The sequence below is a fragment of the Macrotis lagotis genome, chromosome 3, assembly GCF_037893015.1.
Source record: "Macrotis lagotis isolate mMagLag1 chromosome 3, bilby.v1.9.chrom.fasta, whole genome shotgun sequence".
NCBI classification, from domain to species: Eukaryota; Metazoa; Chordata; class Mammalia; order Peramelemorphia; family Peramelidae; genus Macrotis; species Macrotis lagotis.
Genome location: NC_133660.1, coordinates 215,364,409 through 215,391,841, shown reverse-complemented (window position 1 = coordinate 215,391,841; position 27,433 = coordinate 215,364,409). Strand labels below are relative to the sequence as shown.

General features: G+C 36.7%; 1 protein-coding gene and 1 long non-coding RNA gene across 4 annotated transcripts in view; both read right to left on the bottom strand.

Moving 5' to 3' along the window:
• Window positions 1–26,994, bottom strand: part of LOC141518117 (uncharacterized) — a 32,244-nt gene extending 5,250 nt beyond the window's left edge. Inside the window, exon 1 of the long non-coding RNA XR_012477092.1 lies at window positions 6,102–26,994. This is a non-coding gene — a long non-coding RNA (uncharacterized LOC141518117). The remainder of the gene's footprint in view (window positions 1–6,101) is intronic.
• The window catches only part of SORCS2 (sortilin related VPS10 domain containing receptor 2), a 1,216,578-nt gene that overhangs the window by 1,003,728 nt on the left and 185,417 nt on the right, over window positions 1–27,433 (bottom strand). The window lies entirely within an intron of this gene.

The following is a 27,433-nucleotide window of genomic DNA, read 5'->3' as shown; positions in this document are numbered from 1 at the left end:
AATATAACATTTGACTCTGTATCTTCACAAAGCCACATCTGGTAAATTTGAAGAATCTGATGGAAAAGCAAATGAGTGAAAAAAAGATTTGACTTTACGAAGATAATCCAATCAGATAGTTCATTGACTGAATTCCGTATGTCCCAGCTAAATAAAATTTCAGAATTAGAAAGACCTTTTAAAGTCAGCTAGTCCAGATCTCTATCCATTTCATGAACTCCCTCTAATATTATCTCAGAGAAGTCATCCAGCCTTTGTTTGAACATCTCAAGGAATAGGAAACTCACTACTTTCAGAGAAAACTCAACATTCCTTGGATCACAGGATCAAATATTTAAGAGCTGGAAGGCACCTCTTTTTGCAAACAAGATACCTGAGGTCCGGGAATATTAAGGGTTCAAGTAGGGATTTGAACCCAGTTCATCTTCTTTTTGTCCTACACCACACTATAAAGATATGGTGTGATTCTGCTATACCAGAGAGAACCATGGAACTTGAATTCTAGAGAGATTCTCAAAAAAAAGAGATGAAGGAGGGAGGGAGACAAGAGAGGCTTCATTGAAGAAGAGACATTTATGAAAGCCTTGAATGAAAGGGAGGATAAAATGTAAAAGAAGATTAACAAAGGAATAGAAAAAGGATAGAAAAGTTTCACTTAAGGTGAGGAGTGAGACTAGCAAAGCTTAGCTGTAAAATCCAAATTCAGTAAACATTTATGAATCTGCATGTATGATACTCAATGACATCAGACATCAGTCCTGCCCTGAAGTTGCTCACCTCGCTACAAGAGGGATGAAGTTTGTTGTTGTTTGTTGTTGTTTGGAGAACCTGGATGGAGGATCTCTTTCATGTGGCAGATCTTCTGCCAGGGCCCATCACCACAGTCACAGCTTCTCATTCACCATCTTGTTCCTGTCCTTTCCCAAACTCTCAATGGGGAAGACTAGAAACTGATTCTTCAATGAAGCTCTGAAGTTTGCAGACCTCTTTCCCCTACATTATTTAATATAATTCTCCCAATAACCCTATGAGGAGGGTATTACGTGCAGATTATAATAATCTGATCATAATAACACCTTCCTTCATAAGGTTGTTGTGAGAATTAGTGATTGCACATAGTAGGTTCTTAATAAGGTCTTTTATCTGACTTAATCCCCCCAATCAGTGAAATCATAGGTCAGAGTAAAAAAAATAAAAGATTTAAAGAAGTGTTGCAAGATAGGGAAGGGGTGAAAGGGAGACTATAAAAGCAACCAAGAATCAGGCAAATATACAAAAATAATTAGAATAATCATAATATACTTTATGATGCTTTATAGTTATAAAGCCCTTCCCTTACCAGTTTAGAGGATATCAAAATTATTATTATACCCATTTTGCAGTTGCAGAGGCATGTGGTGAGCAAATTTGACCAAGGTTACACATCTAATAAATGGTAAAGCTGAAATTTGGACCCCCTACTTCTAACTCCAAGTTTAAAAAAATAATCAGTATACTCATAAATAAAACAGAAGAAGTATGAATAAGGATGGAACTCTGGGAAAGAAAAGGGACAGGCTGATGCTAAGAAATTTTTTGGCATTTCTGAATGGAATTTTTGAAAAGGAAACATTTGAGAAACCAAAAGGTAACAATAAAAATTTATTAAAGTTATAAAGTTCTTCATAATGTTCAAGGAAGAAAATTATTTTAAGTGGAGAAATATGGAGATAACTTCATGCAGGAAGGAGATTTGTGCTAGGTTTCTTAGAGACTGGGAAGAATTTCAACATTAAAAAAAAAAGTCCAAATACTATTCTCCAGCTAAGACAGGAGCAGCTACAACAGGCCGGGGAAAAATGTGCCCTCAACAGGATGTGATGGTCACATATAAGACCCAAATTACACTCTAATCAAGTGATTGGGTCCTGCCCTGGAGAAATAACTCTCCCCTATTTTTCAGCTTATGATCTCGTTACAGTCTTTCCAGTCTCTTTTCAAGTGAGGCGCACCTGTTCTCAGCAGTTTCCCTCTCTCCAACTGTGGAGATGTTTGGAAATGGTTATTAAGCACATATCAAAGAATAAAAATAAAATTGGATCTAAGTGAACCATGCTCCATTCTCAGAGACACTGACAGCTGGTATGGCCACACAACATGGGGGCAGCTTCTATGGCCTTGTCAGGAGCTGAAGTAGCTAGTTTAACTTGCTATGGGCCATGACAGGCATCAGTGCTGCCTATACCTACAGCCACCATCCATTTTTGATCAAGTGGTAATAGTGACTTGAGCTGCTTTCTAAAGATGCCTTCCTTTACATTCCTGAGAAGCAAAAAAAGGGTGCCAGCCCATGGTGTCCTATTTACTGGGAGGGCACAACGAGCCTAGTATAAGGTATATCAGGCTAAATAGACAGAGATGAGATTTTAAGACTTGCTCCCTTACAACTCTGATTTTCCATGATCTCCATATAAAGACCCTTCCAGTTCTAAGTCTGAGGGGCGGCTAGGTGGTGTAGTGGATAGAGCACCGGCCCTGGAGTCAGGAGTACCTCAGTTCAAATCCGGCCTCAGACACTTAATAATTACCTAGCCGTGTGGCCTTGGGCAAGTCACTTAACCCCATTGCCTTGCAAAAACTAAAAAAAAATAAAATAAAATAAAGTTCTAAGTCTGTTCTCTGTGTTCTAGGGTTCCAGCATTTGGCACTTGGCAGTACGAGGTCTCTTCCAGCTCTACCTCTAATATTTCATGCTTCTACCAACTTTTAAAGATATGATTCTAAATCATGTCTTCCAAATCATAACTGGGACTTTTAATCATATCAAATTTAGAGAAAAGTGAAGCACCAGCCGATGAGTCTTTTTTTTTCTTTGCATTGCTTTTCGATGAAATGTTCTAGAAGGGTTTCTATTTTTGAATTTTGTATTTTGAAGTATTGTATACTTCAACTTTTTTTTAATTTTTGCAAGGCAATGGGGTTAAGTGACTTGCCCAAGGTCACACGGCTAGGTAATTATTATGTGTCTGAGGCCGGATTTGAACTCAAGTCCTCCTGACTCCAGGGTCAGTACTCTATCTACTGCCACCTAGCTGCCCCTATACTTTAACTTTCTTTTCTTTTCTTTTCTTTTTTAGGGTTTTTTTTTGGCAAGGCAGATGGGGTTAAGTGGCTTTCCCAAGGCCACACGGCTAGGTAATTATTAAGTGTCTGAGACCAGATTTGAACCCAGGTACTCCTGACTCCAAGGCCAGTGCTTTATCCACTATGCCACCTAGCTGCCCCCTACTTTAACTTTCAATTAACTTTTCTCCACCAGTCTACAAAACGAGTTCCAAATTAAATAGATACTAAAAAAGAAACAAAAACACATAAGCACAGTAGCTCCATGATGACTGACTAACTTGAAATAAATCTGCTACACTAATCAAACATGTAAATCTAGGGCTGTCAAGGAAGGACTAGAATTAGTGACTATATTCACAGAATTATTGTGAAATTATTGGAAGCTGCCTGTGGACAGTTTAATTTTCTTTGTATTTTTAATATAGGACTTATACACATAATATGCACTTAATGTTAATATTGAGTCAAATCAAACTGAACCTAGTTGTCAAATCATATTTATGAGGCTTCATGGAAGAGACAGTTTTATTAGAAAGTTGGAAAAAGAATAGCATTAGGCTAAGTAAGATGGGTTCAGACAATGCAGGCCTGCATATTTTTGAAGACCCAATGACTCTCAATGAAAGAGAATTTGACCCAGTGTAGACAAATAACTTTCTGAAAATTAGAGAACCCCAAAAGTTGAATGGGCTGTCTCAGTAAGGTACTGAATTTCTAATCATTAGAGTTTTCAAGAGGAAATTAGATGATCATTTGGTCTACTGGCTGTAAGGGAAGAAATTTCTACTTAGAGATTGGCCTAGAAATTCATCCAAGTTTTCTCTTGATACTTCCACATATCTAAACTCATGCAAAACTGAACTATTCTTCCCCTAAAATATTTCCTATATCTCACTTCCTATGCCTGACTTGTTCCCCTTTCTTTCTTCAATCTTCAAAGGTCAATGCAGACACCATCTCCACCAAGAAACTACCTATGATTTCCTATCACTAAGGGACTTTTTATTTTCAACTTCTCAAATGTACTTCTCACCACAACATTGTGTTATCCTTAATGATGTTTCATTCTCCTAATTAAACGATATGCTCCATGAGAGCAGGGACCAATTCTTAGATCTTAACTCTGTTATCTCCTTCAGTGCCTATCTTAGTGTTCTGGATATAGTAATGATTACTAAATGTATGTTGAACTCAGTTGAAAGTTTTCCTTCTATTCAAACTGAAATTTCCCTCCCTTCTGATTACCCCCTGCTCCAAGCTATTTCAGTCCACTTGGATCATAATGAATCAATCTAATCTCACTTCCAATTCTTTTTCCTGACTGACACCCCAGCTGATGCTAGATATACATCTCAAAGTCAGTTTTTAAATGGAGTTCTACTCCCAGTTTTGTTAATTTTTAGACCCTGATATCCTTCCAGGGATTCTAAAGATGATTCAGAATCACTGAGCATGATTCAGCTACCCTTTGACTTTGCTGTCTTTGAGAGAGAATTTGGAAGTTGTTTTATCTATAATTAAAGGCGAAAGACTCCTGACCTCATTTGCTTGACTTGTATGACCAAGAACAAGTCCTATCCATTCTCAGTTTATTTATCTATTAAATTCTGATCTCAAAGACCCAAACTGCTTTTAAAGCCTATCATCCGAGGAGGACAGCTAGGTGGTGCAGTGGATAGAGCATTGGCCTTGGAGTCAGCATGACTGGACTTCAAATCCAGGTTCAGACATTTAATAATTGCCTAGCCATGTGACTTTGGGCAAGTCACTTAACCCCATCACCTTAAATAAATAAATAAATATACAAATAAATAAATAAGCAAACGAATGAATGAATGAATAAGCAGATAAATAAATAAATCCTATCTATAATTTCCAATTGCCATACCTAACATTGAAAGTGAAGGTTTACATGTAGAGGTGTGCTGGAATTAGCTCTTACCTGAATGGTAAAGTTCTTGTGAACATTTACACCTCTAAAATTAGAAAACACATGGGCAGCTAGGTGGTGCAGTGGATAGAGCACAGTCAGGAGTACCTGAGCCCAAATCCCACCTCAAGACACTTAATAATTACCTAGCTGTGTGACCTTGGGCAAGCCACTTAACCCCATTGCCTTGCAAAAAAAAACTAAAAAAGAAAAATTAGAAACTACAAATCAGGGTTTTATTTATTCTTTTGTTGATTCTAAATTTTAAAAAGCTGAAGTAAATATTACTAATGTATATGAAATGTATATGAAACTTTATATGAGTGCTGGCAAGCCAGTTGTTAAACATTTAGCAACACAGATTTGTTTCCAGGGGGCATAAAGTAGGGACCCTATGTAAAGGGGACACTGAAAATTATGCCAATACATTGCTGCCTAAAATCTTTCAATAATGGAGTACAATTGAGGTCAGACAATTGCACATGAGAGAAAAAAATTGGGTTGATTCCCTGAAGCAAAAGCACAGATTTGAGAATGCCAATATATTCATTGATGGCTCTGGGGATGTAGAGAAGGTGGAAAATTTCCTCTGGAACTGTACTAGAAACAAGTTTTCTCTGAGGAAACCTGCAAATAGACAATCCTTCAACTCAGAACTGAGAGAAACTTTGGCAATCAGGTAGCCCATCTCCCTCATATTACAGATGAGAAAACTGAGACCAAGAAAAGGGAATGATTTAGTCAAGGTCACCAAACTAATGAACTAATCCAAAATAGAGCTGGATTGAGCTTCTACAATGTCACAGACACTCTAATCCATTTTCTGCCTCTAAATACTATGATCCTATGATTTATTCATAACTGAGAGGCCCTGTACTAAATATTGGATCTACAAAGATGAAAGCTAACATATGGATCCTATTCCACTGGAACTTGTAAATAATAAACAGATATGACACATATGTAAAAATGTACACAATAAAAAATAATTACAATGTAAAAGTCTAAACAATTTGAAATTTTTAAAATTTTGTAAGAAATTTGAAAAAGAGATAATAATGCTTACCCATGGGCACAGGAGTTTTAGGATGAAGATGTAACCCCTCAGTTGGATCTTGAAAGAAAAGAAAGATTTCAAGAGCTAGAAATGGGAAAATTGTATAAGCAAAAGCATGGAATCAGAAAGGACAGAATGAGAATAGCTAAGAGAATAATCATTTGGGTAGAACATGGAATAAATATAGGAGAATTATCTGAGATAATGCTCAAAAGCCTGAAGTCATTCATCAAGAGTCTTGAATATCAATATCAAAGTTTGATGGGCAATGGAAAGCCCATTAAAGGTTTGAGTTGAGTAATATCAAAGAAGGACTTTAGGATAAATAATCTTCTCTAAGATAACCCCAAATTGTTTCAGAACTGATGAGCCTTTAAGGAAGACAGATAGGAAGAAGCTTAGTCATAGCATGGGTGGCCCGGGTTATACGCTCAAAATGATTTGCTTTCTGGACCATTCTTATAAATATGTCCCTACTACTGGGTTTTTTCCCATAATCTTTACCTTTGACAGTGGCACTTTCCAAGACAGAATGAGGTTCACTAACTATAAGATTTTCTATCACTTTAGAACTTATCAAGGAATCTTCTCATAACAGATTTGTAAGAAAGAATATATTGGTATTATTTTCCCCTTTTTACTAAGAAGGAAAAGGAGTCTTTAAGACACCAAGAACCATGGTACCAAGGTTGACACAACCAGCAAATATGTACAAATATGGACTCAAAATTTTGCATTCATTCTTTTATACCCCTCTGAAAAATACCCGTATTTCAACTTTGATGGGTCTGTAAAAATCTGAAGAGATAAATAAATCCAAGGTGTTAATCACATCATATGGAATCAAGGGAATTGTGATCCAGAAAGAAATACATAATGTTATTTTTTTACTCTGAAGATTTTAGGAAATACTGCCATGACCCAGGTCCATGATTTTTACCACATTTCTCTTTGGGGCTATCATAGTAAAGTGACTGGATAATCATTTGACTTTTTGTTTACTCCAACAACCTTCCTAATAGTCCCCACAACCAGCTTAGATTTAGGTCTTTTCAAATTAAGTCGTTTCCTGGAAGATTACTTCAACTTGCCCTTTGCCCTGCCTTTTCTTGTAAGCCTCGATGTCCACCACACTGTAAATTAATGAAATTTTGGAGGAAGGGGAGTCAAGGGGATTGGATCAGCTGACACAGGTGTAAGTGACTCCTGCCAGGAACAAGGTCAAATGGGTCAGGATACTGGGTCCCCTGCTTACTTTTCAGCATTTGACTGGTCCACATAGGACATCTGGAGCAAATATCTTAGAAAAAAATCCTAGAAGTGGAATGTTAAGGTTGGAATAAAACTCAGAAATCACCTTGTCCAACTTCCGTTCTAGTCATTGGTCATTCAGAGTGTACTTAAATGACCGGAAGAGCTCTCTACCTCTTACAGTAATTTGTTGTCAAGGAACTTTGATGTTTCAGGAAGAGAGAGTGAGGCCAATCAATGTGCAGGTCTGCTTCACTTAAATACAATCCAAGAGCAAGTCAAGACATCACTCCATGATTTCACTGGTCCCTCTTTAAAAACAATAGACAAACATTAAGAACTTTTTCTGTTGTTGAATAGCTATAGTTATTAGAAAATTCTTTACTCTGTGGAGTTGAATTCTGCTCTCTCTCTATTCTGATCACTAGTCTTAATTGAATCCTCTGAGAGTTACATGGTTACCTGGAAGTCTCACTTTGCAAGAGAACCCAAAAAAAACCAAGGTCCTACCACCAAAGTTGACAAAAGGAAGACCTAGAGAACAAAATGCAGGTATCTTGCCTCCTAATACAATTTGCTTTCCACTAAATTATGTAAAAGAAATCCACTACCCCTTTCACATAACAACCCATCACATATTCAAAGACCATTATCATATTTCCCCAACATAGTATTCCATTCCAAAACCCCTTAGCTACTTCATACTCAATTAAGTTTCTTCTCTATCAAAACACTCCACTAAACCACCAAATAATCTTTATGCTTAGGTCTGACTATGTGAATCCCCTATTCAATAACTTCTGGTAGATTCCTACAGCCTTTAGGATGAAATAAAATAGTTCACTCTGCTTCCCTTTACACATAGTATGTTCAGGGGAGACTTGTCTTCCATCACATTGTTCCCTAATTTCAGCACTTTAGAAATTTTTGAGTTCAACCTCTCTTTACCTGACCAGAAGACCCTAGTACACTATCACCAAAGAGTAAATGGTCCTTTGACCTCCATTCTAAGTCTTTCAGTGAAGAGGAAGCCACAATATCTCCCAGTAGTCTTTAAATTTGGGATTTAAATATTATAATTCCCTCAATTTTAAAGAGTTTCTCTTCGCCTAGAGTCAATCAAATTCTGTGTTGTTCTTGGTTCTGTACTTTGAGACCAAGCAGAATTAATCTAATCCTTCTGCCATAGGATTATCCTGAAATTATTAGAGAAAAATGCTTATGTTTCAAGTTCAAATCCTGTTTCAGATACTTATTAGCTGTATGACCCTGATAAAGTAAGCCACTGAGTCTTCTTTTCTCATCAGTTCCAAGGCTAAGTCTATAATATTCTTCATGTTCAACAAGAAATAGTATCCAGTCCTCTTTATACTGTTTGCCTTCATCAGATACACTCTCACTTAATCATACCCTTCCTAAGAGCACAGGATCTAAGATTTAGAGCTAGAAGGGTCCTTAAAGGATATTGGAGTCCAACTCTGTCATTTTACAGATAGAGAAGCTGAGATACAGAAAGATTAAAGTGGTTTTCACATCCTGACACTGGATGTGAACTCAGATTCCCCTGATCCTGAGTCCAGGGTTCTACTCATTTTGGGTCTTATCTGCTATGCTGTGAACAGAACTGAACCCAATACTCTAGTTGTGAACTGTCCTGAGCAGGATGTGGAATAATTCCTCCCCACTCTTGCCCCAATCCTCCCCTTTATTGTGACTCAGAAAACTGTTTCTCTTAATGTCAGATAGTGCGAGGAAGACAGAATGAGAGAAGTTAGTTTTTATCTAGAATAAATTCTCGATTTCTATCTACCTTGCAAGCCACTAAAACTTCCTAATTTTTTTTTCACTTTAATGTTTTGGCCAATGGTTCTCAAACATTTTTTGTTGCTTTTTAATAGCACAGTCTTTTCCCATGAGGACTTGAAGTAAACTGAGCTGTAAGCAAGCTGGAAAACACTGAAGAGAAATCTTGTCCATCAGGCCAGATGACCCATTGAGGGGTTTGGGATTCCTTCATCTCTTTTTCCTCTCCTACCTCCCCCTCATCTTTGTTTTTTTTTATTTCTCCAGGTCTCACAAGGGAGAAGGAAAAGGAAGTTTTGCACCTAGGGCAGACCTACCACTGGTCCACCCTTTCTGACTCTGTTCTGAAGAACAGCAACAAACTGCATGTTGCTTTGTTTGGACTCAGAGGATTCATAAACTATTATAAATGCAAACTCAAAAGGAGCTGAATTTAAGGTGGAAGCCAAAGAAAATGGTTAATAATTGATAAAGCTTTAAACATGTTTGGAAAGAGCAGGATTTTGCAGCAAATCTACAGAGACCCACAGTAAACCCTTTGAGAACCACTTATCCAACCCAATTCTTTATTTTATAGAGAGGGAAAGAAACCCAGAGTCCAAGGGCCTACTGCTGGTAAATAGCAGAGGTTCAAATGCAGCTTGTTATTCTTCTGTCTCCAACATCACATAAACTTAGTAAATGTTTGCTAAAGAATTTAATTGAATTCTTATCCTCCCTCCCCCACACGCATCCCCCTTCTTAGGATTCAGAAAAATTACAGAGCTCTCTGGGTAAATTGATCAAGCCTGGGGCTGCAGATGGCAGCTTCTGCAACCTCCTCTGAATAGCAATAGCATATCCTCAACCTGTGTTCAGAAGAACTAGCTTCTGCCTGAGAGGACTGGGTAATCTCCATTTATAGCCTTGGCAGCAGAGTTGAAGTCAAACATGGCTTGCAGATGTCAAAGCTGTTCAGGAGGAGAAAGGGAAGAGAATCTCATGTTAGCACTAGCTGCTAATGAGAGTCCAAAGGCCAATTAGATGGGAGAAACAACTATTTGGTATCAGGTGCCCTGTTTCTCTCCTGCCCTTGGTACCCAAAGGCTAGAGAAGTAAGCAGCACATAGAACCCTGATCAAACTACAAAGTTGCTGATGAGGCTACATCTTCTCTAGGAGGGATTTTTGGTTAAGTTTGGGCTTAGCTTTTTTTTTCAGAAATTTTAATATATACAGATTCAAAGAATCTTCTAATCTAATGGATTTCCTTTATGAACTCATTTCATAAAACCATTGGTCCTTTGATGTCTTTGGTGGTGATATCTTTGGTGGTCCTACATTGAGACTCAGAAGAAACCGCAGCAGCAAGGTCAAAGATGCCAAATCTTGTTTTGGAACAGCTGGCTCTTGGGAGACATCCCAGGAGTTAGAAGGGAATTCCTTCTTCCAAGAACTCTTTCCAGATGCTGCAAAGTTTAGAAGTCATTTTAATGACTTTAATGGCTTTGTGATTTCATTGGTATAGGGAGCTACTGGTGAACAACTCTCTGCTAAAGCAACTTAGGCACTGAGAGGACAGTTTGACATAGTGGGCAGAGAGTTGGTCTAAATCAAAAAGATCTTATTCAAATCCTCTATCTGACACACAACAGTAATTACCAACTATGTGATCCTGGGCAAGTCACTTAAACCTGCTTGCCTCAGTTTCCTCATTTCTAAAATGAGTTGGAGGAAGAGATGGAAAATCATCCAATCTCTCAACCAAGAAAATACCACATGGAGTCATGAAGAGTCAAAAATGACTGAACAACAAAAACAAATCTGTCACACACTGCTTGTGTGATCCCAAGCAATTCATTTAATCTTTTAATTCCCCAGGCAATTCTCTTGATAATCACATATTGTTAAAAAGGTTGAAAATATAACTTGTTCAACAAATACAGGCATATTAGACTTGACCCCCTAAAATCAAAGAACCTCAAAGTTAAGAGAGACGTCAGAGGGGCATTAGCTAGGTACCAAAAAGTATACAAAGTTCTCATCACGATGAGGGTGACAGTCTATTGGGAAGATAAAACAAACTTCATTTAGAAGATGTGTATCTAAAAGGAAAAGATGGTCCCTATAAGGAGGAGGAAAGGGAAAAATAAAGCTCAGGCATTTGAATTTCCAAGGTCACAAAGACAGGAGTCATGAGTGAGACAGAAAAAAGACCAGTGTGACTGGATCACAGAAGAATAATACGCAATGAGACTCTTAAGGATGAGTGCAAGCCAGCCTACAAAATCCATTAAAAATGAAAATGAATTTATATTTTATACTAGAATTAAGAAGTCACTGGAGTTGGATGAGTGGGAGAATCACATGGTCAGATCTGTGCTTAAGGAAAATTATTCTGACAGCAGAGGAGAGGATGGATTGAAATGATGAGATTCTTGAAGCAGGAAGACCAATTAGTGGGCTGTTGCAAAGATTAAGCTAGAGAAGATGAGGGTGGAAAATGATTTGAGAGCTGGTGGGATTGGAGAGAAGAGGTTGATTATAGCAGATGTTATGGAAGTAAAGACAGAAAGATGTGGAAATTGATTGCCTATCTGGCTCCAGTCACATCCTAAATGTATATCTATATATGTGTATATATGTATATGTATGTATGTGTGTATATATAAAGGTATACATATTTTTAAAGATTTCTTCTATACTTCCTTAGATTAATGTTCACCCCAGTTCTATCTAAAGATATCCAGGGTTGAGGAATTCACAAACCCTGGAAAATATATCATTCCAATTGAGGCAATACCTACCTGCTCTCCAGACTGTCTAGCCATCGATCTAAGTTCTGCTCTCTCTCCTCTGAGGCCAAGAACGAATCTAATCCTTCTAACACTATATACTTCCAAATACTGGTCAACAACTCAAGTGCCACCTAATTTTTTATCCTTAATTGAAAAGTTCAGATCTTTCCAATGATCTTCCTGCAGTATATTTCTGAGTCCTCACAACATTCTCAGAACCTTCTATTCAAATATCTCCATTTCATTAATGACAATCAATTTACAAACATTTAATAAATAAGCTTTCTGCTTGCCTTAGAAAGCAAAAGTTAAAAAGAAAAAAATCCCTCCCATCAAGGAAAGTATATTCTCTTACTCTACAACAGCAAGGACTGTGCTAGATAAATTTATGTTGAATCAAATATAATTACTGAGTAGACAGGATATACATATACAAAATTATGAATAATATATGAAATAATTTTGTAGGACAAAAGCTAGGTATTGTAGTGACTTGGAGTAAGGAAGACTCATCTTCCTGAGTTCAAACCTGGCCTCAGACATTATCTGTGTGACCCAGGACAAGTCATTTTACCCTCTTGTCTTAGTTTCCTCATTTGTAAGATGAGTATATTTGCCAAGAAAATGCCAAATGGGATCATGGAAACTCAGACATGATTAAGAAATGGCAGAACAACAACAGCAAAAAATTTTAGGGAGCTGTCCCCTATAAAACCTGGGACCTAAAACTGAATATATACTCCAGATTGATCTGAAGATAGTAGAGAACTTCTTTCTAGACTCCAATGAAACCCTGCTCATCAAATAGATCACTCTGTTACCTCATTATATAGTTCACAAGCCAGAGAAGAATTTGTAGATCATTCCCAAGGTCACACTAAGAAGCAGAGTTTGCATCTGAGCCCCCAGCCTCTGGCTAACTCCCACATAGTGCTGCTTGTACTGCTCAAAATGGGGGGAGTATGTTAAAATTTTAAGGAGATAAATTTGGAGCATATTAAAAGAGGCCAAGATTCTACAAAGAGCAATACATTCACAGAACTGAATTAGCATCATGTTTCAGATTAAAAATACAAATATCCACAGAAAAGATCTGTTTGATTATACATTTATTCAAAATGGCACCTGCCTTCATGAAGCAATAGAATGTAAACTTCTTGAGAGCCAACAATGGTTCATTTTTGTTTTTTGATCCCTCATTGTCTAACATAGTATGTACAATTAATAATGTATGTAATTAATAATACCTGCACTAAGTTGAGTCAACATTGAATATTAGATGTCCTTAGAAAACTCATTTACTACCTCCAAAGGTGGTGGTGGCTTCAGTGCAGGAGATAGAACCCCAGTGATGTATAATTAATGCAAATGGGAAAAGTTGCAGAACTTAAAATGTGGGTAAATTGATCACTTATATATTATTATATATCATTTATATATTATATATAATATATACATATATATATTATATATTAGGGTTATGGAATGCCCTGGAACTGGACGAGAACTTAAAGGAAAGAATGTTAGACCTTTAGGGTAGCTTGGAACATAGAATATAAAATATGGAATTGTAGAACTAGCAAGGATTTGGAGTCATATATCCTTATTAAAGGTTAGTTTTTAGAATAGCCTTTAGAATGCCTAACATGGAAAATTAAGCCTAAAAGGGACTTTAACAAAAGCATTCTTATAATTAAACAGAATCTTAGTATTTAGATCTTAAAATAGTATAAGTGGAAGCGAACTTGGGTGTCAGACTTGTTTCTAGGTTCTCAATCTGGAGTCTTGCTAACTTAAAATTTTTTGATAACTATTACAGTAAAATTGCCTTTCTTTGTATTTTTTTGCATATTTCATTTTATTTGTTTAAAAATAATATTCTGGTAAGGAGTCAAGAGGCTCCACCAGATAGTAAAGAAGGTCCATGACACATTAAAAAGGCTAGCTACACTTGATCTAATCCAATCCCCTCATTTTTGAGGCCAAGAAATGGGGGAAGAAGGGACTGATCAAGGTCACAGATTTTCTATTCTTATTTTTTTCCCTTTAATTGCATATACCCACCCTAATCTCCAACAGCAAAACAGTAAACTAGAAATTCTCCATGAAGTGTGTACAGACTTTCAATATATATAAAAGAGTGTAGACTATATTTTAAAAGAAAGAGAAAAAATATTGTATCTACAGCTGTTCTTTGATGTTTAGGACCAGATGGTTTCAGAAGGAGATTTATTCAAGTCTATGTAATCCATGACAAAACGGAAATCAGTAATACTACAGTGAAGATAATTAGAAGGGAACAATGTCAATAGGAAAAACAAAGAAAATAACTGATCTAAACCCATTTCCTTGACAGGCAGCTCCTATGATAATGCCCATGATGATTTTCTACTTCTGTTGGATTTGACTGAAGCTCTCTGATTCCCATTACATCTTTAACTAAGATTTCTTGTTTCTAGGCCCATAAAGTCAACTTTAGATGCCTCGGAGCCATGGGTAGGAGAAATTTGGATTACTCAGGGCTAGACTAGTGGAGCACAAGCCTCTGGTTGATTCTACCGAGATGGAGGAAAGGAAGGAAGAGGAAAGGGGAGGTCGACAAGACTGTATCCAGAGTCAGACTATATATCTTTCATTCAAGGACTACTATGAATATATTTGAGAAGTCTAGGAACTCTACAGTGACAACTCATGGAAAATCAATTCCTAAGGTGTAGAAAAGCTGTATAGTGAAAGAAATAGCTATTTAAAGAAATTCATAGACTAAAATATATATATATATATATATATATATACATATGTATACATATTTAATATCTGTGCCTAAAACGATATATCTGTGTGCGTATGTCAGATCACCAAAACAGCAGGAGAATTTATTCCAAAAAAAAAAAAAAGAACAACAGAAAAAGAACTTCTAATCTTAGTATTGCAACTGTTTACCTATATGACCATGGGTAAGTCATTTAAAGTATCCTCTTTAATACAATGAGATCACTGTACTAGTTTAGTAAGATCAAACTCAAAAAGAAATGGGGGTCACTAATCTGTAAGTAAGGATCTCCACAAGCCACTTCCCTGTTTAGTTTTTAAATTCAATGTTATCTATAATCTATTTCTACTGATTTTGTTAAATATTTCCAAATTTCATTTTAATCTGCAAATAACTCAAAGACTAAGTGTTTGATACCTTTGGTCAGCATGGTCACCAATATGCCTTTCAACATCAAATCATAGAATCCTACAATTTCTAGCACTCCATCCTTTTTAATAATAATTATTATTACTATTATTAACATAAAAATAGCTGTTAACATTAATATAACACCTGTGGTTTTCTGAGTATAGTACATTATTGTCTCATTTGATCCACAAAACAACCCTGAGAAGTAGGTATTATTATTATTGTTATTGTTAATGTTATTATCCCCATTTTACAGATAACAAAACTAAGGCAAACACAGATTAAGTGATTTCTCCAGTCCCATAGTCAGTGTCTGCTTCAGATTTGAGTTCAAGTTTTCCGAACTCCAAGGACAACACCCTATCCACTGTTCCACTTGGCTTTCCCTTTTCATTTAGGCTTGGACCATTGCTGTATGCTGTACTTGGTGAAAAAAAAGAAGTGGGGAGGGGGAGAATCCAGCCCTTTTTAAATGAGCTGCCTCTACCTCATTCTCAACTAATCCCACAATTTGTACAACTCCACAGAGTTGGGTCACTTGTAATTACCCTCCAGCTATTCCCTTTCCCTGAGGAAGACAACTACTTTAGCAAATTAAGTCCTTCCTGGTTTAGGAATGAGAATTCACCACCTAATAATTCGATGGCATTTCTAGGAGTGCTTTATGTGAAATGCTAGCGTCCCTGGTGCCTAATATAAAGACATTAGCACTTGCCTTGGCCTATTAAGTCTTTGTTCCACTCACAAATTCCAGAACCTCAATGAAGTTGCCCCTATCTTATAAATAATTTACTCCTGGTCATGCTAGGCTCCAGACAAAGGCAAGCCAGGTCTCCGTGTCCAAGGATGGCCACTGAAAATTGAAACTTTGCCTCACCTCATTTTTTATCTTTTCTCCAATTTTTATTTAGTGCGCCTCCTAGGCCATAACCAGATTTTGTTCTCTAGGGATGAAAACAAGACCCTTGAACTCTCTCTCTTTGAAATTGAGTGGGGATGACAATAACAATAGAAAAAACCAATAAAACATGAAACATCAAGCTGTATGATTGTAATGAACAGGAAACTTGGCCCAAAAGAAGAGCTAAGAAAATAGACTTCCCTTTTCTTTGCAGATCTAGAAGGCATATACTGCCATTCTTGACTGATGGGTTAGTTGGTTTGTCTGAACTGAGCCATTTTTTTAATCTTTCCCCCATGTAATGCTTCTCTGGGTAGGGAAGGAAGAGGCATAGTTTTGCAAAAAGAGATGGTGAGGGGAAAATGATATCAATTTTCAAATAAAATACTAAAAGATAATTGCAGAAATAAATGATCATGGAGGAGTCACAATCTACTTCATGGGTAAGTGGGGTATCCACTCTGATCACAGGTGCATCAAAGTATGTAAGACAAAGAAAAGGAGGGAAGAAGGGGAAGGGGGAAGGGAGGAAATAAAAGACAGGAAAGGAAGAAGGGAAAGAAAGGAAGATAAAGAGGGAGGTAGAAAGAGCTTTCTCCTTGAAAATAAAACCATTTTACAATCAACCAATTGCCCTGACACTATCCACAGGGAAATACCCAATGGTTGACCCAAATCTCCTACATCATTTGTTAGAAAAATCCAGAAGTTAACAATCAGAGTGAGGAAGGATCATGGGGCAAGGATGAAAGACACCAATTGGCTACACAAGCAATAAGTTGTCAAATCACAGGCTTATCAACCTCTATGCAGGAGATGTAATAAAATTTCAGTGGAGATATCCACCTAGGAAAGAAGCATGGGGTATATATAATTTCATTTTCAGAACAATCTCTATCACTTAATAATTTCCTAGCAACTAGGAAGTGCAGTGGATAGAGAGCTGGGCTTCAAGTCAGGAAGATATGGGTTCAAATCTGGTTTCAGACACGTATGGGCAGTGTGACCCTGGGCAAATCACTTAACCTTGTTTGACTCAGTTTCCTCATCTGTAAAATGAACTGGAGAAGGAAATGGCAAACCACTCTAGTATCTTTGCCAAGAAAATTTCAAATGGGGTCATAAAGATCCAGACACAACTGAAATGACTAAGCAACATAACAACAACAAAGGAAACCAAGGCTAAGCAACTTGCCCAGTCACAAATATGTGTCAGAACTGGGACTTGTACCCAGTTCTTCCTGGCTGCAAGGCTAGCTCCCTCCTGACTACACAAGAATGCCTATGAGCTACCATATTACTACCGGCAAATGACTTGGTCTAACTAAAGGATCTTCTCATTTCTCTTTGGATAATAAAAATGATGATCTTTGCCAGTCTAGACTTGTTTCCATTCCATGAGGTGATATGTTCATGAAAGGGAAAGTAATAATTTCAGGATTTTCTAAGCTATTAATCCATTATAAGCAGCCTCAAGTAAGTTGAGGAAGTGACCATTTAAAAGGCCATTAAATTTGGCCCAGTTCACAAACGGGCTGGTTGGGAATCTAAGTGAGTTAGGCTCTTTATGGGGATTAAGAGGTCAGGATTCAATGCCAATTTATTGAGAAGGAAAAGCCACTATTGGACTTTAAGTCTGAAGCTCATGAACCAACAAATGATCTAAAAGAAGAATCATCTCACCAAAGAAAAACAGGAACCAGAAGCTCAGGAGTCAGTGTGTTTTTCCTGCCTGGCCTAGGTTCAAGTTTCAATTCTGCCATTTTGTTGCCATATGACCTTCTGTAAGACACTTTCCCTTATGGGTCTCAGTTTCTTACTCTGTAAAGTGGTGGTATTTGAGTTAGATGATCTCTGATCATTCATCCCATTCTTCAGTAATCTACTTCCCTGTTCTCAAGGTCTTCAAAGTCCCCTCTGCCTCTAACACTTGTTGTTCAATCATGTTCGACTTTTCTTGACCCCATTTGGTGTTTTCTTAGCAGAGATACTGGAAGAGTTTGTCATGACAGATGAAGACCTGAGGCATACAGGGTTAAGTGACTAGTCCAGGGTCACACAGCTTTTAAATGTCTATTGCAGGATCGGAACCCAGGAGAATGAGTTTCCCTGACTCCTAACCCAGTGCTCTCTCTACTGTGCCCTACTACTGTCCAACAGTACATATCACATCCTCTATTTGACTCTTAAAATTCGATACACTATGATTTTGAGGGCAAAAAGGACCCAATTCACAGACCCAGAGACCAAGAGCAGTACGTAACCTGGGCAAAATTTCAGGACCAGCTAGGTCAAGAAAGCCAAGGAAACAAAAAATAAATGAGAAAGAGAATTCAGTCAAGTGACAGGGACAAGGGAAAGAACTCTACTTCTGGAGACACGCTACTTCTGGATTTGAATCCTCTCTCTGATAATTGCTACCTTGGTGACCCCAGGCAAGTCCCTTAATCTTCCTGGTCCTCAGTTTCCTCGTCTATAAAATGAGAGGGTCAGGTTAGGTGACCTCTGAGAGACTTCTCAACAATATATCTTATGATCCCATGTCAGTTTATCATGGTTAGGTAAGCTCTGTCTACATGTAGTAGCTACTTAAAATCTGTAAAAGTAAGTCCTTTCAGAAAAACTAGAATCATCTCTCTTTGATAAAAACTGCTGGGAAAATTGGAAGTTAGTATGAAAGAAACTTAGATTAGACACACCTCACACCCTATACCAAGGTAAGATCCAAATGGTTACAGGATTTAAACATAAAAAGTAATACTATAAGCAAATTAGAAGATCAAGGACTAGTTTACCTGTCTGATCTAAGGAAAGGGAAGCAGTTTATGATTAAGGAAGAGATGGAGAACATCACCAAAAACAATCTAGATGATTTCAATTACATTAAATTAAAAAGCTTTTGCACAGATAAAACCACTGTAAACAAGATCAAAAGAAATGTAGTAAATTGGGAAACAATCTTTACAAATAATGATTCTGACAAAGGACTCATTTCTAAAATATACAGAGAACTGAGTCATATTTTTAAAACAAAAAGCCATTCCCCAATTGACAAATGGTCAAATGATAGGCAAAGGCAATTTACAGATGAGGAGATCAAAGCAATCCATAGCCATATGAAAAAATGCTCTAAATCATTAATTATTAGAGAAATGCAAATTAAAGCTCCTCTGAGGTACCACCTTACACCTCTCAGACTGGACAATATGATCAGAAAGTATAATGATCATTGTTGGAAGGGTTGTGGGAAATCTGGGACACTATTACACGTAGAGCTATGAACTCATCCAACCTTTTTGGAGAGAAATTTGGAACTATGCCCAAAGGGCAACAAAAATGACCATACCCTTTGACCCAGAACTACCACTACAGGGTCTATACCCTGAAGAGATGGTGAAAAAGGGCAAAAACATCACTTGTACAAAAATATTCATAGCAGCCCTCTTTGTAGTAGCAAAGAATTGGAAATCAAGTAAATATCCTTTAATTGGGGAATGGCTTAGCAAACTGTGGTATATGTATGTCATGGAACACTATTGTTCTATTAGAAACCAGGAGGGATGGGAATTCAGGGAAGCCTGGAGGGATTTGCATGAACTGATGCTGAATGAGATAAGCAGAACCAGAAAAACACTGTACACCCTAACAGCAACATGGGGATGATAATCAATCCTGATGAACTCGCTCATTCTATCAGTGCAACAATCAGGGACAATTTGGGGCTGTCTGCAATGGAGAATACCATCTGTATCCAGATAAAGAGCCATGGAGTTTGAACAAAGTTCAAGGACTATTCCTTTTAATTTAGAAAAACAACAGATATTTTATTGTCTGATCTTGTTATCTCTAAGACTTTCTGTTTCCTCCTTAAGGATATGATTTCTCTCTCATCACACTCACTTTGGATCAATGTACAACATAGAAACAAAGTAAAGACTGACAGATTGCTTTCAGTGGAGGGGGGAGTAAGATTGGGGGAAAAATTGTAAAACTCAAATAAAATCTTTAATAAAAAAATAAAAACTAGAATCATACAGTTTCTATCATTTACACTGCTTTGCTTTGATATTGTATTCATTTTCATTATTTCAATATAGCTATGAATGAGATCTTTCTTTTACCCTACATGAATACTTCCTCCAAGAGAATAGATCGTGGCTTCTCCACACCTTGCCACCTTGCTCCACTCTTCTTCACATCTCCCTATAAATCCTACAAAAGGTCCAACTAAGGTGTGGGGAATTGCCCATAGATCACTTGACATTTGTAGGCACCAGAACTTGGGCAGTCTCCATTTGTTATTCCTTTCTCATTACACATTTGCTCTACCTCTTTTAAAAACATATATAGGGGCAGCTAGGTGGTGCAGTGAATAGAGCACCAGCCTTGGAGTCAGGAGTACCTAGATTCAAATCCAGTCTCAGACACTTAATAATTACCTAGCCATGTGGCCTTGGGCAAGCCACTTAACCCCATTGCCTTGAAAAAAAAACATATATAGATTTAGACAGAGGAATACTGGTCATCTATGGATACCAGGTAGGATGAAGTCATGATCTGGAGTCAGGACTATCTAAGGTCAAATATCAACCTCAAACATTTCCTTGGACTGTGTCTCTGGGCAAACCACTTGACCTCTTTTTAAAATGAGGTTAATACTAACACCTATGTCCCAGAGATGTTGGAATGATAAAATGAGATAATATGGGTAAGGTATTTTGCAAACCCCAAAGCACTTTATAAATGCTAGCTATTGTGATTATTATTATTACTTACTTACTGTTTGTCAGACACTATATTAAGCATTAGATACTCAAATAAATGAAAGAACAGTTCTTACCATCAAGATACTTATACTCTTTATGAAGAGGTGAGAGGATTGGAGAAGGAAAATTAACATGTAAATAAGTACATGAAAGTTAGATATTATTTAACATGTACAAAGTAGATGGAAGTTAACCTGGGGTAGAGAGAATACCAGAAAAAGGTCTTCAGAAAGGTGACATGTGAGTTGAGTCTTACAGAAAGTCAAAGATTCTAAGAGGTGAGGATAAGTCAAGGACATAAGGTACTGTCAATGCAAAGGCATAAAAATGGAAGTTGGGGTCCCATGTTTGAGCAATGGCGAGTAGGCCACTATAGCTGGATCCAAGAATGTATGGAAGAGAAAAATAACTAAGAAAATTGGAAAAGTCATAAAAGTCAATGAGGAGATCCTGCACTATCACCATCTAGTGACCCACTTTAAAAGACAGTCTTTAGGCACAGCTTGGGTTGAAGCATGAACCATTACCAGTTTGGCTCTTTTCTGGACTCCCTTGGTTAAAAGGACTCTCAGTTATCTTCTATTCTAATATCCTGCCTCAGAGATGAACCTCCTCTTCAATATCTCACATCATTGCCTCCAATGACAGGGAAGTCACTATCTTTCAAAAGCCTAACATTATGACGTTCAAAATTGCCATCTTTGAAAACTTCTGCCCCAGCTCCTTCCTCCTAAGTCTGTCCCCTGCTTGCTAATACCATAATATTAGTCACAGACCAGATTATTTATGGACCATTCAAAGAATGTTTCTTCCTAGTACTTCTCTGCATTTTGGTAGCCCATATTCTCACCTGCAGTTATATCTTTTGTATTATAAGTAGCAAAACATTCATCTTTTAAAAAACATACAAATCCTCTTAAGGTTTAAGACTTATTAAAATTTTATGATTTGCTTCATACAATAGAAAGTTATAGCTGGAAAGAATTTTTGGTCAAAGTACTTTTATTAAGCACTTATTCTGGGCCAGGCTTTGTGATAAGCACTGGGAAATATAATAGAATGAAAAAAAAAAACCTACTGTCCTGTCCTTCCTGGAGCTCATGTTCCCATGGAGAAGACAATACGCAGATGATAATACAGAGTCCCAGAGAAGGTACTAGTGGGAATGGGAATGGGAGGCAAAATAAGAAACACATTCTGCAGAATAATACCTATCATTTATATGGTGCTTTAAGGTTTGCAAAGCGCTTTAAAAATATCTCATTTTTCCTCCCAACAAACTTGGGATCATTATGGGTATTTTTGCAAAAAAGTTATTAAGGGACTTTGTCCAGAGTCACATAGCTCTGTAAATAGTTTTTCAAATTTTTCATTAAACACACACACACACACACACACACACACACACACACACACACACAGTTAATCCATCCAGTGAGTCCTCGAACAAGAAACTGCCATATGTACACATGTTCTACATTGCACCAGCAAGTGGCAATACAGTGAAGTGCTACAAACAAGGAGATGGGTAGAAATCAGTTAAGCAAGAAGAGTTCTGGGTTCCAATCACATTTCTTAGGGAACTACAATTGCTAAGTAATTCAACACTTAGGAAACATATCCCATTCTAAAGTTTCCCTGTTGTCGATAGAAGTGATGATAAAGCTGCCATATTCATGCATTCATTCATTCATCCATTCATTCAACTTGGAAGTATTTGAAATACTGTACATGAGAAGTGAGTAAACATTAATGTCAATGGTATTTAATGTCAGGCAGCCAGGTGGCATAGTGAGTAGAGCAATGGACCTGGAGTCAGGAGGACCTGAGTTGTTCTGGCCTCAGACATTTAATAATTATCTATAATTTTGTGACCTTAGGCAAGTCACTTAACTCCATTACCTTGCCAAAAATAACCAAAAACAAAAACAATAATTAGTATGTAATGTTTATTCCCATTCTTACCCCAGCTTATAAAAAAGAGCTTCATATCCACTAAAAAGTGGACCATCATTTAGAGAGTTGCAAGGCAGTCATAATACTCTATTTAACTCATCCAAAAGTAGAGATTTTTCGATAGGAATCCCTAATGTCCAACTGTCAACCAAGACCCTGCTAGAACATTTTTGCTGACAAAAACCTAAATTTCCTGAATTGACTAGTTCTATAATTAGACAGACCTAATTAAACCTTCCCTAACCCTTTTTAATTCCAATGTCTTCTCCCTGTTAATGATCTCCTATTTATCATGCATATAGCTAGCTTTGTATATATTTGTTACATGTTGTCTTTTCAAGGGCACAGATTGTCTTTTGCCTCTTTTTGAATCCTATCTGCAGAGTATCTGCCACAAAATAGGCTCTTAATAAACATTTACTGAAGAATTGAAAATGATGTTTTCCCTCATATATAGCCGAACTCTTTCTACATGGAATTTCTTCTCTATCTACTTCTATCTTCTGGAGTCAATCAAAACAATTCTAATCCTTATTCCATATGACAACCCCTCAAATATTTGTGGACAGTTATCATGCCTACCCTGTCTTTTCTTCTCTAGGCTAACTATCCTTGGTCCCTTCTATTATAACATGGTTTTGCATTAGGAATTATAAGCATTTTTTTTTTTGCTTTTTTTATTGTGCTTGGAGACACAAATGATACACTATGCACAAAATGATAGTAAATAAAGTGATAATGATGATGGCCATTATAAAGCATCTGAAGGTTTCCAATGATTGGCCAAGACAATAAAATAAGAATAGAGAAAGTATCTAGCTAGTAAAATAAAACTAATGAGCCTGAGTTTTATCATTTTACTTGGGCCTTAATGAGCATTCATCACTTGAGGTTTGGTACTCCACCCAGGTCCTCACCCATAAAATGAATCAAAGAAGGAAATGACAAACCACTGCAGTATTTTTGCCAAGGAAACCCCAAATGAGTCTAGAAGAGTCAAACCCAACTGAAATAACTGAACAATAATTCCATCCAATTTTAATTAAACACCTACGCTGATGCAAGGTCTTGGGCTAGACCTGGAAGTTATAAAGAACAAGAGCAAAACAGTCCCTCCCCTCAAGGAGTTTTTAATCTATTAGACTCTATTCTTCATTCTTCTATCCTTAATACTTTTCAGCAGATCTTTCAGAGGAAGAAATCTAAGTTCCACTAAGAGCTTTAGAATGTTGTAGAATAGTTATGATTAAGTCCACTTACAAGGAAAGTGGAGTGGAGACAGTATGAGACCATAGTTTTAGAGCTGGGAAGGAATCTTAGAGCTTACTTAATTCCAACTTTCTCATTTCAGAGATAAAGAAAATGAAACCATAGGGAAGTAGCCTTCCAAGGTCGGAAAGTTATGAACCCAGGTCTTCTAAATTCCAATCTAGCATGCATTATACTACATAATAGTACCTGTTACAGGAAAAACAAAATTAGATTGCTATAATTTGTGGGATATCTGAATGCTAGAATTTGTGGGATATCTGAATTTAGAACCCTAGTCTCTTATGTTTATCAGCTGTATGACTACAGACAAGTCACTTAAACTTCCTAAGTCTCCATTTTCTCTTTAAAAAAACACAGGAATAATAACTCTTATTTCAAAGGCTGTTTTCTTGTGAGGTGAAACGTTAGCCTAAAAAGCACAAAAGAATTGTTGCTGTTATTAATGAAAATCTCAATTATCCATAATAGCAAGAGAACTATAACAATCTAGTTTACTTATTCTTCCGATCTTATTTTCAGCCCCTCAATCACAGTCATCATCCAAGGAAGCAACACCAACCCTCCCTGCCCCAACAGAGATGAAGCTTATTGAATACCCAGAAAAGAAAGTTCTTCCCACTAAAGTCTGTGGAATTATCAAATGGTTCAACACCAAAAATAGATAGGATTTAATCAGGGGAAATGGCATTAAAGAAGATACATCATCACCTACCTTGCAGTTGTACCCTCAGGACCATGGGATCTTTCCATAAAATTTGCAGCTAAAACCTTCCTTCTTTGGGATTATTTCCCTCTAGTAGAATGCACTACATGAGAGCAAAACTTGTCACCCTTCTATTTGGAGTACACAAGCCCTTAATGAGGGTTTTCCCCCATTCATTCATTTGCAGATAACAGAAGACCAGGCAGAGACTCTGAGATAACTTTGTGAGGATCATGTTAAGACACTTCAATTCAATAAGCGCATAAAGTTAACAAAATTACTTAGAAAGACACAGAAAATTATGTTATTTGCCAATTTTTTTTCCTTGAAATCAATTAGTATTTTCATTGTATCTTAAGAATCTATGGTCATTTGCTCAAAATTACCCTAATAAAAATCTTACACTTATGAAATATTTTATAGTTACTATTTTCAACACAGATTCTCAAAACATCTATTTTTTCTTAAAATAATTGAGAATATGGCTGAAGTAGGATTTTCCAAGATGAAAGTTGGTCAAGATCACATAACTCAGAATTTGAATGCAGTTCTGATTCAAAGTTTAGAGCACCATCCTTATTAGTACATAGGTAATGAGGGAGAAAAAAAATTCACAAAAAAAATTGCGAATCCTAGTAATCCAAGTTTTAACCCTTGATTTCATCCTCTATTTTGTCCCCTATTTTCCAGATCCTTTTCTGGTGGTAGACTTTGTTTTAGTGACCTTTCAGTTAATTTCTCACACACTGTTGCAAGAAAGTGTTGATTCACTACAGAGTTAATAGAGAATTCTTGTTTTGGGGATGGCAAAATGCAGAGTTCCAGTAAATGTTAATTGTTAGAGCCCAGAGTAAAGATCTTTCCCCATCTCTGGTTCTCAGAAATAACATCTCCCTTTACAGTCTCTGTTGCCTGATCTGTGAAATGGGCACTATAAGTTTGACCTTATCTGCTTCACAGAATTGTTGAGAGGAAAGTTGTCTGGCATGTCCTCCTCCTCTTAAGAGTCAGTGTCTCTTAGAAATTCTTCAAGACAGCTCAATTATTCCCTTTTGTAGGAGATCCTTCCCTGTTCCCCTTCCCCACATAAATTGGTACCTTCCTCTCTAAAGTTGTCTTTGAACTAATAAGTGTGTGTCTGTGTGTATGTATATTCACACTCATACACATATATGCACATACACATGTGTGTGCATGCCCCTGTTTTTTTCATAGATTCACCATTAGAATGTAAGCTTCCTGAGGCCCAGAATTTTCCCCCTTCTTTTTGTCTATAGATCTTACTTAGCACAGTGCCTAACATATACAGTAAGTGCTTAATAAAAGCCTGTCTGCCATTTATATAATAATTGGGGAGTTGAAGTTGATAGGGTTTTTCAAAACATTCTATTGTCATTTTCTAATTACTATATCCTTGTGAGCCATTTGACAAACAGTAATTAAACTTCTGTTGTATGTAAGGAACTTGATGGCTGATGCTATGGCTATGATATAAAAAACAATGCAGATTTTCCTTTCAAGAAGCTTACAATCTAACAGAGGAAGAAGGTGGAAAATACCCCTTGTGGGTAGGTGAAGCCTTCAGGAATGGAGTGGTTAAACTGGGTTTTCAAGGAAAAGGATTTAGCAAGGAAGTCGTGGTTAGGGAGCTTTTTTCCAAGTACATAGGGACTTATATAGTGAGGAATTATGGGGGGAGAAAGGATAAGCTTAAGGAGCACTTTTCAGATTTGCTTTGTCTATTGCTTCATTTCTTCAAGCCCACACAGCATGGGAAGACAGGTTAGGGAGGACAAGAGGAAAAGGGAGAAGGAAACTTCTAGGCCTAGCACCAACATGAAATAGTTAATACAGTGCCTTAGTTTTCTTATCTGTAAAATAGAGGACCTGGGCTAGGCATTGGAGCTCAGAGGAGTCTCTGGGGTCTCTTTTGCTTCACATGTGCTACAACTATGAAATCCAATCATAATACAACATAGCTTGGGAGACAGAGGACCAGCTTTGGAGCCAAGTAGACCAAATTCAGATTTTTCCTATAACATACAATGGTTATGTGTTGCTGGGCAAGCCACTTAACCAATTCATGCCCCATGAAGGACTCTCAGACTTTAAATTACAGTTGGGTTCTTCACTATCAAAATAGCAAGATATTTTCATTCTCTATCTCCTTATCTTTATCAAAGAATTAGTATATATCTGTGTGTGTGTGTGTGTGTATTACTATTTATATAAATTCTGTGGGTATATATAATATATATTTAACAAATAAATATAACATATATAAATCTGGTTTAATATGTAAGTATAAAGATACATATGTAATGTTTGTGTTACATACACATACATAATAAATCCTTATAGTATATACATATATATATATATTATCTTTGTATATAATACACTATATGTCAATAGATTAGTTTATATACATTCAATATAAATAGAATCATTATAAAGATACAAAGAATATATATAATGCTATATACTCTATATAGTATAGATATAATATATATGCCACATGTGACATATAATGTATATTTTAGTGCATAAACAAACACAATATCATATATATACACACTAACAGGATTAGGATATAAACAGTGTGTGCTATGTATCATATGTGTACACATATATTATAAAACTATAGATCTAAAATTCCTATAGTGTATATGACATACATATATATGTATATAAAATATATATTTTACAACACACACATATAGGGCAAC